This window comes from Ochlerotatus camptorhynchus, unplaced genomic scaffold (assembly GCF_037179485.1).
Source record: "Ochlerotatus camptorhynchus isolate MF236.1 unplaced genomic scaffold, CSIRO-AGI_Acam_v1.1 ptg000443l, whole genome shotgun sequence".
Classification (NCBI taxonomy): domain Eukaryota; kingdom Metazoa; phylum Arthropoda; class Insecta; order Diptera; family Culicidae; genus Ochlerotatus; species Ochlerotatus camptorhynchus.
This window is the reverse complement of record NW_027040929.1, coordinates 6,128,405-6,144,327: the sequence shown is the minus strand read 5'-3', so window position 1 is coordinate 6,144,327 and position 15,923 is coordinate 6,128,405. Positions and strand designations below refer to the sequence as shown.

Below are 15,923 nucleotides of genomic sequence, written 5' to 3'. Positions count from 1 at the left end.
TTCTGACAGACAAGAAGTTAAATTTTGACAACTGTGGCTGAGTTTTTCTCGAAAACCGGTCGATCGACAGCACAGGGATTTTCGAACATACACTGAAACAAAGACCATAGTTAGGAATACTATTTTGCAGAAAACACTTATTTTCAGTATAACTACGCTTAATGCCGTTTAATCTACCATGATTTCAGTATAATTGACTAAAAATATAATCAAATTTACTACCATTCTGTCAGAACTACTATGCTTACTCAAACGGCATAGTAGTTTTGATAGAAAAAATAGTAAAATTAAATGAATTTTGTTTCTGCACAAATCTATTGGTGGGAGTATTTAATTTAAACCATCAATATAGTATTTTTGCCAATGGATTTTGTTTCTGTGTAGAACATAATGCCTTGTTCAGACTACAGAGTTATAACTTGTTATAGCGCTGGTGGTTTCTGTGTTGCAATTAATTGACAACCGTTATAACATGTTATAACTCTCCAGTCCGGATAGCGTTTAACTATCGAAATGTCATTTTTAACCATGAGTTAAATTTAACTCGGCAAATGGTTCACATTCTAAATCCAACATGGTCACTCAATAAGATTTTACAACTCGATAAGACGCCACTGCTCAAAGACGCCCTGTTTTGGAAGTTTACATTGAGCTGAAAATTCCAATAGGAATTCGAATGGATGAGAATCCGTAAACGGTGAGAGTGCGCCCGACGGATATGCAATTGATAATCAAAAATGTACGACCGTTGAACGTTAGTCAAATTTGAGTGTTATTTACTGAAATTTTCAGAAACCCCGATCACACATAGATTAATTAAAAATGTCCACGATTTTTCTCACTTGCGAGCAGGTTGTATAGGAAAATCGTGGAGTGACTTTGAGTGACCGTTGCTTTTTTTGTCCCTTTAGGGGGTAGGGAGTTTCAGTTTTCAACTAGCAATAATCGCACCTCGGTTGTACCTCATTGGCTACGATATCGCCACTGCGCAAAGTTAGAGGGTAGGGAGTTGGCGAATGTCTTTGGGCCATACAAATTTCTTAAAAATGGTATGGACGGGTGTCCACGCTGAGGGAGGGGGAGTTCGAAAACCTCTCACAAACTGTATAGTTTATGAACATCCCCTAAATGAATCTCAAATTTGAGTGTGGAGATGTCAGGAATTTAAAGGGGATAACATATGTTGAACCAAATTTTAAACTTCAATTGTAGTTGGGTTTTAAAAATGAATATTGAAGATAAAGGGTGTCAACGATGAAATTGCCACACTATGAAATTGCTCTAACTTTTTAACCGTTGGGTAGAATTTAATGAAAATTTGGGTGGATTTAGTTCATAGTGCATTATTTACATTTAAAGTCCTGTGATCAAAACTCGCGGAAATGGAGTCGAAAGAACAGCTCGTGCGTGATAAAATCTTGCGCATTCATCACGAGAACAAGGATCTCTCGCATCGTTCCATCGCTAAAACGTTGGGAATCGCGAATTCCACGGTGTCGCGAGTGATTAAGCGGTTCGAGGAACGGTTGACCACCGATCGGAAGCCCAGAAGTGAAGGAAAAAGTATTCCGTACAACACCAAAAATCACAACCGCGTAGTTGGGGCCTTCAACCGAAATCCGAACGCCTCCGTTAGGGATGTGGCTAAGAAGCTGCACCTAAGCCGAAGTTTTGTCCAGAAGGCCAAAACTAAGGCTGGGCTTCGAACGTTTAAGGTACAAAAGGCCCCTAATCGCGACGAGAAGCAGAACAAGTCCGCCAAAACTCGTGCCAGGAAGTTGTACCTCAACATGCTGACGAAAGTTGAATGCTGCATCATGGACGACGAAACATATGTGAAGGCCGACTTCAAACAGATCCCCGGCAACCTGTTTTTCACGGCCAAGGATAAGTTCAGCGTTCCGGAGCATGTCCGCACTCAGAAGATGTCCAAATTTGCGAAGAAATTCCTGGTTTGGCAAGCCATCTGCACGTGCGGGAAGCGGAGTGCACCTTTCGTGACCCAGGACACGATGAACGGACAGGTGTACATAAAAGAGTGCCTCCAGAAGCGGCTGCTTCCTCTCCTGAAGGCCCACAACGTCCCAACAATCTTCTGGCCGGATTTGGCCTCATGCCACTACTCCAAGGACGTGCTGAAGTGGTATGGTCAATTTCGTGCCGAAAATGTTCAACACTCCGGAGCTCCGCCCCATCGAGAAGTACTGGGCGATTATGAAGCAGCACCTTCTTAAACGACCTAAGGTAGGGAAGACAGTCGAGGAACTGAAGAAAGTATGGGTTTACATGCAAAAAACGGTTGATTCACAGGTTGTGCAGAATCTTATGGCCGGGGTTAAGGCCAAGGTGCGGGCATTTGCGTATGGACTGTAAATAAAATACGAGTAAAATGGTAAAATGAAGTTTAATAGTTATTTCTCAATCCCTGAAAATTTGATGGCAATCGGATGAAAACTCGAATTTTGCGAATCAATTTTGTGTGTGGCAATTTCATCGTGGACACCCTTTAAGGTGGTGGATAGGGAGATAAAATTTAAATATTTTTTCTGATTATAGAATAATGAAACCTCGTATAAAGTTATAAATCATTCATCATCATATTCTTATTCTTCTTCGTCGCATTTCAAACTTATTTCTGATAGGATATTAGCTTATTGCGTGCTCTCAACTTAGTGTTCTAGATGCACTGCCACAGTAATTAATTGAAAGCTCTCGATGCCTGTACCATTTTTGCATTAGTATAATAGTGTGGCAAGTACAACCATACAATATACCCAGGGAAGTTGAGAAATTTTGCAACCCGAAAAATTCCTAGACCGGAGCGGGAGTCGAATTCGGCCACCTCAAGCATAGTCTTTCTCTGTAGCTGCGCCTTTACCGACTGAGGCCCCGTAGATAATTCAATGTGCCCCAAATTGCTCACTTAATCAACGAGCTCTCGGGGATTTTATAAAAATATTTGTCGAACAATCGTTCCACTTTCTTTTTTCTATTTGTTAAGTAATTTTGAATGGGATAATATTTGCATAGTAAAAAGATTATTCAACTGCGATTAACTAAATTCTGAAATATTTTGGCTTGAACATTTTCTATAGGTTGTATGCTAATGATGAAATATACGTTAATTCCGTAATGCACTGATAACCGGTTATGGTATGGACTTTATTCAATATGAAATATTTCCATGTATCTACTTTAATGTATAAACCAGCTCTTGACATGTTCATCTGCAAAAGTGCTTTAGTGGGATGTCACTGATGAGGCGCTTGGAAGTTGGTGGAACAGGTAGGACATGTCCTACGCACATTAATGACTGGGAGGGATTGTCAAAGGAATGCCTCACACACGGGGAATCAAACATATCTTAAAATGACAAACGTTAAACATGCCAAATGATAACGCATTATCAGTAACAGCAAGTAACATATGAGTAAGAAGTCCAAACAATTTCAGGGAAGAAAATAAGACTTTTGGGGAAGTTTAACGATCTGTAGTAATCAGGAGAGGATACTAAGTAGTACTTGGGGCCTCCCTTAGCTCAGTCGGTTAAGGCGCAGCTACAAAGCAAGAACATGCTGGAGGTGACTGGGTTTGATTTTTGATTTGAAGGGGCATAAAGTATGATTTACTTGCCACACAATTATGTTAATGCAAAAATGGTACAGGCATCTCAGATGACAACTATGGAAGGGCATCTAGACCACCCGGACAACCAGAATGCACGTATATTCAAAGTTGTTTTCGTGATATACAAACATATATACAAACAAACAATTCGTATATAATGAAAAGAAATGGCTTATACGTACAAAAGTGGAGGCCATATACGTGCATATTTCAATTTAATTTTAAACGAGTTGATTTAACATCATATACGATTTAATCTGTAATAACAAATTCATTTTGAAAAGTCTTACGATGTAATCCGATTTAATTTGTGATACAGTACGATGGAAAAATGAGTCATCGCATATTGGTCGGAAATTTGCATTCTATACGATTTAACTTAAACATAATGCGAGGTATGCCATTCTTATATGCGATTTTGACTAAAACTGTAGCAATTTACGATACTGTCTGTACATTATTATACGACTTCTGGTTGTCTGGGCACTTAGCTTAAGAGCATGAAATAAGCTAATATTCGATCAGCAATAAGCTTGAAATGCAAAAAAGAAGAAGAAGAAGAAGACTAAGTAGTACTAAGATCTGTAAACTTTAAAGTCTATTAATTCAGGACAGCAATTCAGGAAAAATTGAGTAGCAATAAGAAGTTCCGAAAATTTCAGGGGTGGCCACAGAACTGCAGTTTTATATTTTTCAGGGATGTTCCGAGCATTTCGAGCAGCTCCGTTAATTAATTTCAAAAAGTGCCGAAGAGTTTTAAAATACTCCGAGAATTTCAGAAATGTTCCATTTTTTTTTAAACTATAGGGTCTTCAAAGACGTTTCTTTACTATCAGGAAAATTGTTGAAATGTAAGTAAAAAGTAAGTTCAGAAAAAATTTAAAAATTGCAGGATTTAGGAATCAAGAAGAACACTGTGTGCTTACTCAAGTGCAAACAACCTTGTATAAATGGGTTCTGTATGGGTGGAAATCAGTGTTTTTACGGGTTTGAACCTGAAACCAAACAAGTGTGTTTGGAATTCTGGCTACGATATGGAGAAAAATCGATGCACCCCAGAGTGTGATCCATGTTGTGTGAATGGCGTATGCGTTGGAGTCAATTGTGTAAAAGCAAGGATGGATCGCTAGACTGATGCAAAACTTGAAATTTTCGCTCCACAGTGCTTGAACGGTTCCAAATTGGGTCCTGCTTAGCCTCCCGAAATTTGAACTACTTTAGTAAGAAACTGACTTGGCACAAACCATTTTAAGTTTAGATGGGAATTACTATGGGAAAACTATGTTTTTATTCATATCTATCTAACAATTCATCACATCACTATGCTTTTAAAAATGATAGCAGTGATTGTAGAAAATTTTCCCAGTTACAACTTTGTTGAGAACCACTTTTCAATCAAATGTAAGGAACAAAAGTTATTAATGATTCAAGTCACTGATGTCTTATGATTATGCTCATTCAACTGTTCAGCAGGCAACATTGGTGTTTCTAGTGCGAAGAATATTGCACAAATATCATGGCTACTATGTCACAGTGCAGAATACAGTGTTGCTTACAGAACAGCTGCTTGATCATACCATAAGATTATCAATCTCTTAAACAATTTAAAACAATTTAATTTGACGTTTGGCTGAAAAACGAAATTGCGCAAAGTTGTAGCTTTTAAAACTTCCCGTAAGAATAGTTATAGAAATTTCGAAAAAGCAATAGGGAAAATGGGTAGAAGATAATGAACAAAAAGTTTGGTTTTCCCATAGTAATTTCCATATAAACTTCAAATAGTTTGTGCCACGTCAGTTTCTTACCAAATGAGTTTAAATTTGCACTGTGGAGCGAAAATTTCAAATTTTGCATCAGTCTAATGGATCGCTCTGTTGGGAGTTTTTCGTAAATTTTTAATATAGATTGCCTACATTAAATCCAATTGAATTTTTAGTTAACGCATCCTAAAATAAATAGTTTTGTGCTATTAATTTCACTGAAGGTATACTTGTGAGTGCTCTCGAGTGTAGCTTCAGTGAAAACAAAGAGTGTGGCTCTACGGTGTGGATATTTTGGATTTGGATAGGGAGATCGGTAGCACTAAACTATCTTTTTTAAGATGGGTTGACTGAAAATTCAAATGGATTTAACGTCAGCTTTCTTTATAAAAAAAAAGTAATGAAAAAGTCTCAAAAGAGCAACCCATCTCTGTCTAAAAGATTACCAAAAAGTTAGCAGTAATCATTGCGAACCAATTTGTGATAATTCTACAATTGTCGACAATGGCACCAAACATGCTACGCTGCAATCAAGGGTTTTATGATTCAAACCTTCAATTTAAAGATGATGTGAAAACCATGTGATTAAACCTGTCAGAAAGCTGATTTTCTCAAAGACAACTGGATAATGATTGGTGTTATTGTCGGTGTAATCTTTACTTCGATTATCATTGTAATTTGGCACCGTCTCTCCAAGAAAGACCCGGATGATTCATTTGAGAGCAAATGTAAAACTAACTAATAATCCAAGCCAGTATCAGATGACTGCATTAGTCTTTTCAAATTACAGATAGTTCCCCAACGGAACAGAGTCCATCCGACGAGGAAGTTCGCTACGCAAGGGATGCTACTGGCGTTCAACGGGGTGAACAGAAGTTAAATTTTTCACAAGTCAGCTTGCCAAACGAGGCTTCCAACGGCGCCGGTGGTGTAGTGGTAAGCGTGATTACCTCTCACCCCAGCAGGCCTGGATTCAATCCCAGTCGGCGCCGCCGGGATGTTCTGAGGCATAACATCTCTGATCACGCCTTCCTTCGGATGGGAAGTAAAGCCGTTGGTCCCCGGTTCATGAGTTGATGGGTCGATAGGTAGGGTCCAGGTGTGGGAGCTGCCTTCCTGGCACGTCGGTAGCATTGGTGCTCAGCACGGAAAACAAGATCGACGGAAAAAACAAACCAAAGGAAGAAAAAAAAAAAAAAAAAAACGAGGCTGCCTATGTTGATGTTGAGCGAAGTTCAGTCTCACGCATAGTCTACAAATCCATTTACGACTTGGCTGATACGGAAAGACTGAATGCCAACTCATGACGTTGATTACATATGTGACCAATACAGAGCATTACACGTCATCAACTACTACTACTAGTTGTTAAGATTATGAATCATCGATGGAGTCATTTTGCCCAACTTTTAATGAACATCCACAATTCTGCATACGACATCAATATTTATCAGTACTTCACTGAAGATACCTTAATACTAGATCATTCTAGAGGTACCTCAATACTAGATTTTAGTCTGTGTTATCTGAGTAACTGCCAGTGCTGTGGGTAGTCGTGGGTAGTCGACGACTAGTTAGCCCCAACCGAGAAAAATATTTAGAAAATAAGTAAACTACAGCAATTCAACCCAGAACAAAAAAGATTTATACACGCGTAATGAGAGCAAAATCTCGCTGCAAATTTTAAATACTAAAAATACACCTCACTTAAATAGGTTGCTTTCAGACACTTGCGCCCCTGATAAACACGGTTTGTAAAAAAAGTTATTATTGAAATTACTTGACATTTTGTCATTCAACCTTTTGTCATTCAATTTTTTGTCTTTCGACTTTTTTATCATACCAAGAGCAAATTTTCATTACGTCGAATGTAACAAAGGTAAACAAAGTCGAGCTATCAGTGTCAATCGATGCTCCTGCTATTACACTATATACTGTCCGAATATAGGATCACATCCCATTTTTAAATTTATTTACCAGTCGAATTGCTTTTTGACGTAATCACCTTCCGATCAAAATAGTTTTCGATGTTACTTAAGTCACCGATTTCTATGGAGATGCCGTTTGCCTTAAGTAACAGTACTGAGAAACCCGTGAAAAGTGTATTTTCGTCGTTTCGCTTTCTCATTATTAAAGTGAATAAATCGAACTGTTTGTTGCTAAGATGATTTCGGTGGTCCTAAAATGATGAATGGGCTGCACGTAAGGAGACGTAATTGATAATTCTCCCGAATATCCTGGTAAATACACTTTGACTTAAGTAACAATAGGGGCCACCAAACGACGTATAATAATTTTGACCAGTATTTCTTAGCATGAAAGCTAGCAATTTGCCTTTGTATGATTAAAACCCGGCTGAATATGTTAAACATTGCTATCACTATGAGATTATATGTGTTTAATTGGAAATAGGAATAACTTTTCGGTCATCAAAACAAAACTTTATTTTTCTCGGATCGGTGTGAATGTTACTTACGACACAATGAAAATTTGCTCTTGATACAACCGATGAGAAGGGGGACAAAAAATCGAATGGACTAAAGGTTGAATGGGCAATACGTCGAATGACAAAAAGTATAAGGTACAAAAGTTCAAATGTTTCAAAGAGCGACTAAAGGTCAAATGATGAGAAGGTGAACTAAAGGTCGAAAGGCCAAAAAGTCGAGATGGGAGACAAAAAATTGAATGTAAAAAACGCCAAATAATTTAAAGAGGGACAATCGGTCGAAAGGCGGTACATTTAGTTGTGAAGCACACTTGGCCAGATGGAAAATAGTGGAATGAATATTTGCCAGACTTAAAACAGTCAACTTACCACACATATGATAAAAAGAGTAACGTTGAAAAGAAGAAAAAAAATATTGATGATGTAATCCTAGTTTTCAGTGTCAGTGGGGTTAGGAAAACAAACTTGCAAACGGATGGGGAAAGCAAAAACTATAAAATCTGCAATAAATTTGTAAACCGAATGATTCAACACTGTTCCGTCAACCAGAGACTTTATTAAAGTACTAGTAGAGATGAAAAGATGAAATAATGATAACAGGATCTGAATACCTGCTGTCATAAACCAACATTTTTATTCGAAAGTACACAGCAAAAAAATTATTTTGATATCTCATCAAAGTGGATGCACTACAATCATGTCGAAAATTTCATGTAATTTTTATGACCACATAAATAAACAAATGCAGTAAAAGCAGCGTAATGTCAGTTCATGCATTGTATTAATGATAATGTTGTCCTTTTAAGCAAGTAATATTACACCATATTTTCGACATGATTGTAGTGCATCCACTTTGACGTGATATCAAAATTATTTTTTTGCTGTGTACTGCTTGATTGTAAGACATATAATTTTCTTCTATTTTCTTTAGATATCTGTGTGTATTTCAAATCCTCTTTGTGACATTCAACCTTTTGTTCCTCCTTGGTTCATTCGACCTTTTGTCTCCATTCGACGTTTGGTCTATTCGACGTTTGGTCTATTCGACGTTTTGTCCATTTGACCTTTTTCCCGTTCGACATTTTGTTTCATTTTGAACCATTCGACGTTTTGTCTATTCGACGTATTGTCCATTTGACCTTTTTCCCGTTCGACATTTTGTTTCATTTTGAACCATTAGACCATTTGTCCATCCGATCTTTTGTCCTTCTTTGCATCATTCGACATTTTATACCTTCGAACTTTTCACATTGCGACGTTTTGTCATTCTACGTTTTATCCATGCGACGTTTTGTCGTGTGTAAGCATCTGAATCATTCTGTAGGGGGAGAGGTAGCTCATCGATTCTTCCGGTTCGCCTCCTAGCATCGTGCTATAAGGTACCAGGCGATAACCAGGGTAGTTGATCGATAGCTCGATGACGTCATTTCGTTGGCGTCTGCAATGGGAAATTCTCATAGCAGGAGTTGACGATGGGACGTTGTCGAGTTGTTGAATAGCAACTATCGTGGTAACTCACCGATTACCTGTCGATCTGCCAAATTTCGAAAGACGTCTGCATTGAATTGTCTCATATTATAATATTCCGCCCACTATATCACAAGAAATTGCGAGTAGCTGAGTGGAATGGAGATAAGTAAAGCATTGGGTACAGGACCAAGTCTCCTCTGGGTGGTGCCAAAAGATGAGCGCAATAGAATCATCAAGTTGCCATAAGGCACGGAATGAGACTATTGCATGGCTGGGTAGTCAAAGTCTTCCATTCGTTAGTCATTTCAGGTGGACTAGAACAGGTTTAGGTGGGCATTGGCCAGATTTGGATTTTTCAGATGTAATCCTGGATAGGACCCTGTCATTGAACGTTACGCGTGAAAGTGGAACTTAATGAAGGCCTAAGTACTTTTTCGTAGTTTTTAGTTTTCGGATTTAAAAGATCGTCGGTTACAGTGGCCTGCTTACTGAGCAGAAAAACGCGGTCCCAGATCCTTTCATATCAAAGAGATTTATGGTAAAATCGCTTGTGTATCGTGTATTTTGCGAAACTCGTTGTTGTCGTTGGTTCCGGGTTTGAATGGATACACAAATTTGAGCAACGGTATTATGTGATATGAGGGGCTCGGTGGCCTTAGAGCAACCGTTTTTGCTTACTGAGCAGAACATCATGAGTCTAATCTCAAGCCCATCCACATTCAAGATTCGTCAATCGTTTTATTTGTTAATATTACTACATGGTAATAACAGCAACTCGGTGATTAAAAAGGTGCTCGTCTCCCTAGTGGCAAACGTTTTTGTTTACTGAGCAGAAGACCGTGGGTTTAGTCCCAAGCTCCTTCGCGTTATATGATCGTTAGGACATCAATTCAGCTTATCGTTTACCAAAACGATTCCTGCTGCAAACCCAACCCTCTTATCCAACATCCCAGTGATTCCTCGTGGAAGTGCAGAGGTGTTCTCGGCTTCCATCAAAGCGAGTGTCATGTCAACACATTCCTACCCCTTCCTTTCTTGACCTGTGTTCGGGCGCGGCCGGCGCTGGTATTGCCTAATTTAAGATCACCAGTTTTTACACATTGAGGATGATTGCTAGTCCCAAGCATCGTCTATTGGTTCTCTGTGTAATTACAGCTGATCTGGCAGTAACAGAGTAGCAACCGTGGGCGGTCAATCAAGCTCAAGCTCCAGCTCAAGCTGTATGCATCTGAATCATTCTGTACTGGTAATCATACTTCAAAGTATTTTTAAATTAATAATGTCAAACTAGATAAAACTGGATGTAATCTCCAAAAACTAGAAGATTCTATAATTTAATTGTTTGACTGTATGCGTACAATAAAACTGGCAGATTACAGTTTAAACTGGAATATTGGCATCGCTAATCTGAAACATCATTGCTTTTAATCTTATCAAAATCTTAGGATCTATCCATTAGAAAGCATGATAAAGAGAGCTTAGCTCAATTTAGTGGATATTTCCATACTAAATTATTTGTAATTTTCAAAGGATTAGTCTAGGGAGCAATGTTGGCAATGACATGTGTAATTAATTAATTTGTTATCCAACCGTTATTATAGCCTTCCGACATGCCTAGGTGTATTACTAAAAAGGCAGAACCGAACTATTCAAAGCGTTAACATAAAATCCGTATTTTAGTAGAAACCACGTTTGTCACGTTGCAAACATAAATTGCCGATTGTTTTCAATTCTGCAGATGCACGAGTGAAAATGTATAGCAAATGAGCCAGAAAGTAAAAATTGCTAGAATGCGCAAGGTAGCAATTTGCTCAGTTTACCGTTTGATGCCGTGGGCACCGAGACTCACCGTTCGTTCAGGATGGCTTTAAGTTTTGTGCTACTTGCTGTCAGCATAGTTTTGACGTTTTCCAATGATATAGGAGCACAATTGTGCGACAAAGAAGAACGGGAACCGATCGCTAGGTCAGTCGAGGTGAATAGTTCTAAAATTGTCTCAGTCGAGTATATGTGCGTGTTTCGGAAAACGATGAATGTTCGGGTGCACTTCAAGAGCAATAATTGTACTGTAAGTAGTAAGATGATACGTTGGATGATAAAGATTTTTTTCAAAATAATTCCTTTTAGTATTTTAGTCTGAAAATATAGAATGGAAACTTAACTTAATTGATACCTAAACTAAAGTTGATATGGATCAGCATGAGAGCATGAGAGGTGCAATATTAAGCAAGAATACCAAAAAATTACATGTCGAATTCCATTTTAAAAACAACTCTTAATATTTGCATACCAAACAAAGACCTAATCTGAAGTATTTTGTTATTGATTTGATAAAATAGAAACAATATTGCGGAAGCTAATTTCTGCTCTCATTTCTTGATATTTTACCTCCATATCATTTAATCATAATTTTGAATAATTCTACCCGGGATATTCATTGAATGGCCAAACTAGAATTCAATACTCAATTTTGTGCGTTAAACTAGGAATATTGTTTCTATTGTTATACTACATAAAAGTGACTGAAGTTCCATAAAACATGTTACGCAATTCCTCAGACAAAAGATGAAAATAACTCAACCTCAAACCATGTTTAGCGTGAATCAACCTTTTTTGGCTTACAATGTTTTAATGAATGCACTTTTAAAGATGTTATAAGTTTAAATTGATTGGAGAACGTTTTAGTTGAATAATTGTTTACCTTATTGCGTTGTTTTTTCCTTTTGATTCTGCTACTGTTGTATCACTTTCACTTTCACGAATTCACTATTCACTTTCAATATTTACTTTCACTGTCGTATCGCTTGTGTGGATGGCTATCGGTCACAGACGGCAAGACGTATGAAAATCGTCTCTAATACCTATGTTACGCGAGTAACAAAGGTAATAAGTGGTAATCTCCAACACCAAACGTCAGATCGGTATGATTTTTTTCTACAGGTAGATATGGATGAGGTCTTTCCACTGCTGCAAATTTCAAGTTGATGGGATGTACCGTTGATTAAAAAAAAATCGTTAGCTAAAATCATTATAACCTGTAAATCTCCGAAACCAGAAGTCAGATCGGTATGATTTTTTTTTTCTACAGGTAGATATGGATGGGGTCTTTCTAATGTTAAAAAAATCATGTTGATGAAGTGTACCGTTGATTTAAAAAAAATTATTCTGCCCTATATATCTCCGGAACCGGAAGTCAGATCGAGGAAAATTTCAATAGCGATCAATGGCGCAACGGGGCCTTTCAAACGAGATATCAACCATATTGATCGGATAAGCCATCTAGAAATGAATGCTTGCCTAGATGAAACGCATTCACAGACGCATATACAGACATCAGCATCTTGCCGGGTGGATCTTTCATGTTCAATTTGATTCTACGATGTCGAGCCAAATCGAGCCAAATTATATTGATTGGGAATGTTTTATACAGGTGAGATAGCTTGTGTGGATGGCTATCAGTCACAGACGGCAAGACGTGTGAAAATCGATTCTAATACCTATGTTACGGTAGTAACAAAGCGCATAACATATGTGGAACTCGATCATATAAAATCGACCCCATTTCAGTGATTTCAAGTGGTGTAGAAGGACATTGATCCGTCAAATTGATTATACCAGCTGTAAAATGAGAAAGGGGTAGTTAATTATTTTAAAATAATTCTAACGTGGTTTATAATTCTATAAGCTCTTAGCACTCCTGAACTCATGTCTTACTACTTCACACAGCAAAAACTGTGGTAAACTTAGAAGGAAAATGTATGTAACATTTGGACATTTGGACATTTTAATTTTTTTTTTGGAACCAACTGCATCAAACTTTGATGTTATTAGGTTTCGTAGGAGGAAAAATACAACCACGTCAATTTGAAGTTAAGTGCATACATTTTGAAGTCCATAGAGAAGCAGTAAGCACAATTATAACACATTTTTTTTCGACCACCATGGCTAAGGTCCCAGGGTGGGACACCCAGCTAAGCTGTGTCGGAAAAAATGCCTTCTTTTAATGGAAACGTTAATATGCATCATCAGGATATTTCGTGATGTAATCATAAGTTAACTCACTAAAAGCACAGTTAACAATATTTCAATATACCACAGACAAAATGATAGTTTTACACCTATTCAACGTAATTATTAAATCTTCGAATTGTTTGAATTAAATTAAATTCAATTAACATAATTTCCGTAATGAATCCAATGCAATTCAATTATATCGAAGAGACGAAGAAATATTGCATATGTAAATAGGCAATATTACTGGATAACAACGCTCTTGCTTGGCTTCTGACCGACTTGAAACTACTAGTTAAAAATCCTTTGAATCCTGTCAAGCATTTAAACAGCGGAGGAACAAAAGAGATGACACATTTTCTGGGCCTCACCTGTTTACATCTCAATGCGCATTACCTTGACTCCTGACAATTCCCCTTTTCGGTCACGCTGTAATGCTTTACGCCTATGGTGAAATACCATAAGCAAACAGCAGTCTGTCTGTGAAACTTGGTGAACATTTCCTTACCCTTTCACTTCTATGAAAATCCCATATGATTCTGTCAACCTTTGTTTGAAAAGACGACGGCTTCCTGGTACCAGGGCGGAATGAAGAGATAGTTCGCTAGATTTCATGCACAAATTTTCAGATGCTTATGGGATTTTACCATGAGTAAAGAATTTCAGAGTCGCCGTCAACGTCAATGCTTACTGAGCATACAACCATATACCTGCTTTTCTTTCGTAAGGGCCAATTCTGCAAACGTAAACAATTACTTTTTGCGTGAATTTCTCGAAAATGAAAACTCACTCAAGTAAACCACCACGATGATTGTGTAGAGAAAGAGTGCTCTTATCCGGTAAAATTGGTGCTACATGGGTTTACTTTGACCTACGAGAAATTTACGAAAGAACCCATTTATGTTTTTAACATTGGTCCTTATGAACGCTCAGTGTCGATATCACGAAAATTTTATTTTGACAAATCGATGTCCAACTATGCCAGGTTGGACAACTTTGAGTCAGCTATTTTGCATTAAGTTCCACATATGTTAGGTGAACAAAGGTAATAGTGAAAGGGAATAGTGAATTAGTGAAAGGGAAAGTGTTACAATAGTAGTAGAATTAAAAATAAACATGATAACGTTTATAAGGTATATGTTACTAGTGAAAAGTGACTCATGTATGAGCTGAGCGTTTTAAGTTATCAGGGCCCCCTGTATATCAGCAGTGGTTTTTCTGTTTTGAAATACGCAAAATAACTTAGTGTTGCTTATTCATCCCTTGGCGTTAGACTCAATGTGGATTTTATTCAGTTCATATTCCTGATTTGGACCGACAACATGAAGATCATTAATTGGATCCAGTTAGGAATAGTTTACTCGCCTTTCATGGCAACAGTGATGGGTTCGATTTGTTCCAAGCAAGCAATGTGAGTATCTGTTTTGATGGAAAGATGATCTCTACTGAATCAAAGCTTTTAATTTCAGTGAAAGAAATTGGAGAGATTGGTCCGCAGAATGGCCGTGTAGGAATGGAGTCTGTACGATAACAAATCAATGCAAGTGTTTGAATGGTCGATTCACTTGCAACCCAGTTTGTGACACCCGTTTCATTCTTGTGCAAAATGGAGAATGTACTGAGCCAAACATTTTAAAATGCAACCCGGGTTTCAAGCTAGCAGAAACATACGACTCAAAACTAACCTGCGTTGCCCCGGAGCTATGTCAATGTAAAACGGCTAAATTTCTGGTAGATAATTGGATCTCAATTGCCATCGTGATCGGGGCAATCACCACCATTGTGGTCATAACTGCAGTTTTGTATCGGCTATTCAAGAAAGGCGTTGCAGATTCATTTGAGTGCAAATGTAATAACATTTTTAAAATCCAATCATGTTCCAGATGATTGCATTAATCTTTTCGAATTCCAGATATCCCCTCAGAGGAACAAAACTCATTCGACGATAACATCCACTACTCAAAGGATCCAACTAGTGGTAAGCACAACGACCTCGGCAAGATACGTTTTTCACGAGTCATCTTACAAAACGTATTTGACCGTGCTGAGGAAAATGCAGAGACAAGCGCTATCTATGATACCATTAGGCCATCCGAGTTAGGCTGCGAGGAAGTATTGTATGAAAACTGTCGAAGCGTAATCTATGACTAAAACAATCTTATAATTTGGAAAATATACATGAGTCATACATTTAAAAACAATGTTGTCTACTGCTGCTAAAAGCTAAGTTTATGAAACACACAACCGCACCCGAAGACCGTCGGCTAAAGTTGATAAGCGAAGTAAGACTTGTGACAGTCCTAGACGACCGAACGACTCTGTTTAAGTTCTCTTATTCTTCTTCTGTTCGTATTACGTCACTAATTTTGCATTCCTTCGCTCCTCTCCGAAAATGAGCTCATTATCACACTTGCATAGAGTTTGTTTCGATTTGATCCATTCAGAACAAGCAGCACGTGCACACATAAAACTTAACCCCCATGAAGGCAGAAAGCATGGAATGTGATAAAAGAGTGATTTAGATTTTCTGTAGTTGCGGTGCCTGCATTTCATTGATGCACCATTTCCAGTTCTCAGACTCCCAATAGTGCATATCGGAGCGTTCGACG

General features: G+C 38.0%; 1 pseudogene; it reads right to left on the bottom strand.

Moving 5' to 3' along the window:
• Positions 1-910: 910 nt before the first annotated feature.
• Positions 911-996, bottom strand: LOC135711924 (U4 spliceosomal RNA; annotated as a pseudogene).
• Between the last annotated feature and the right edge of the window lie 14,927 nt (positions 997-15,923).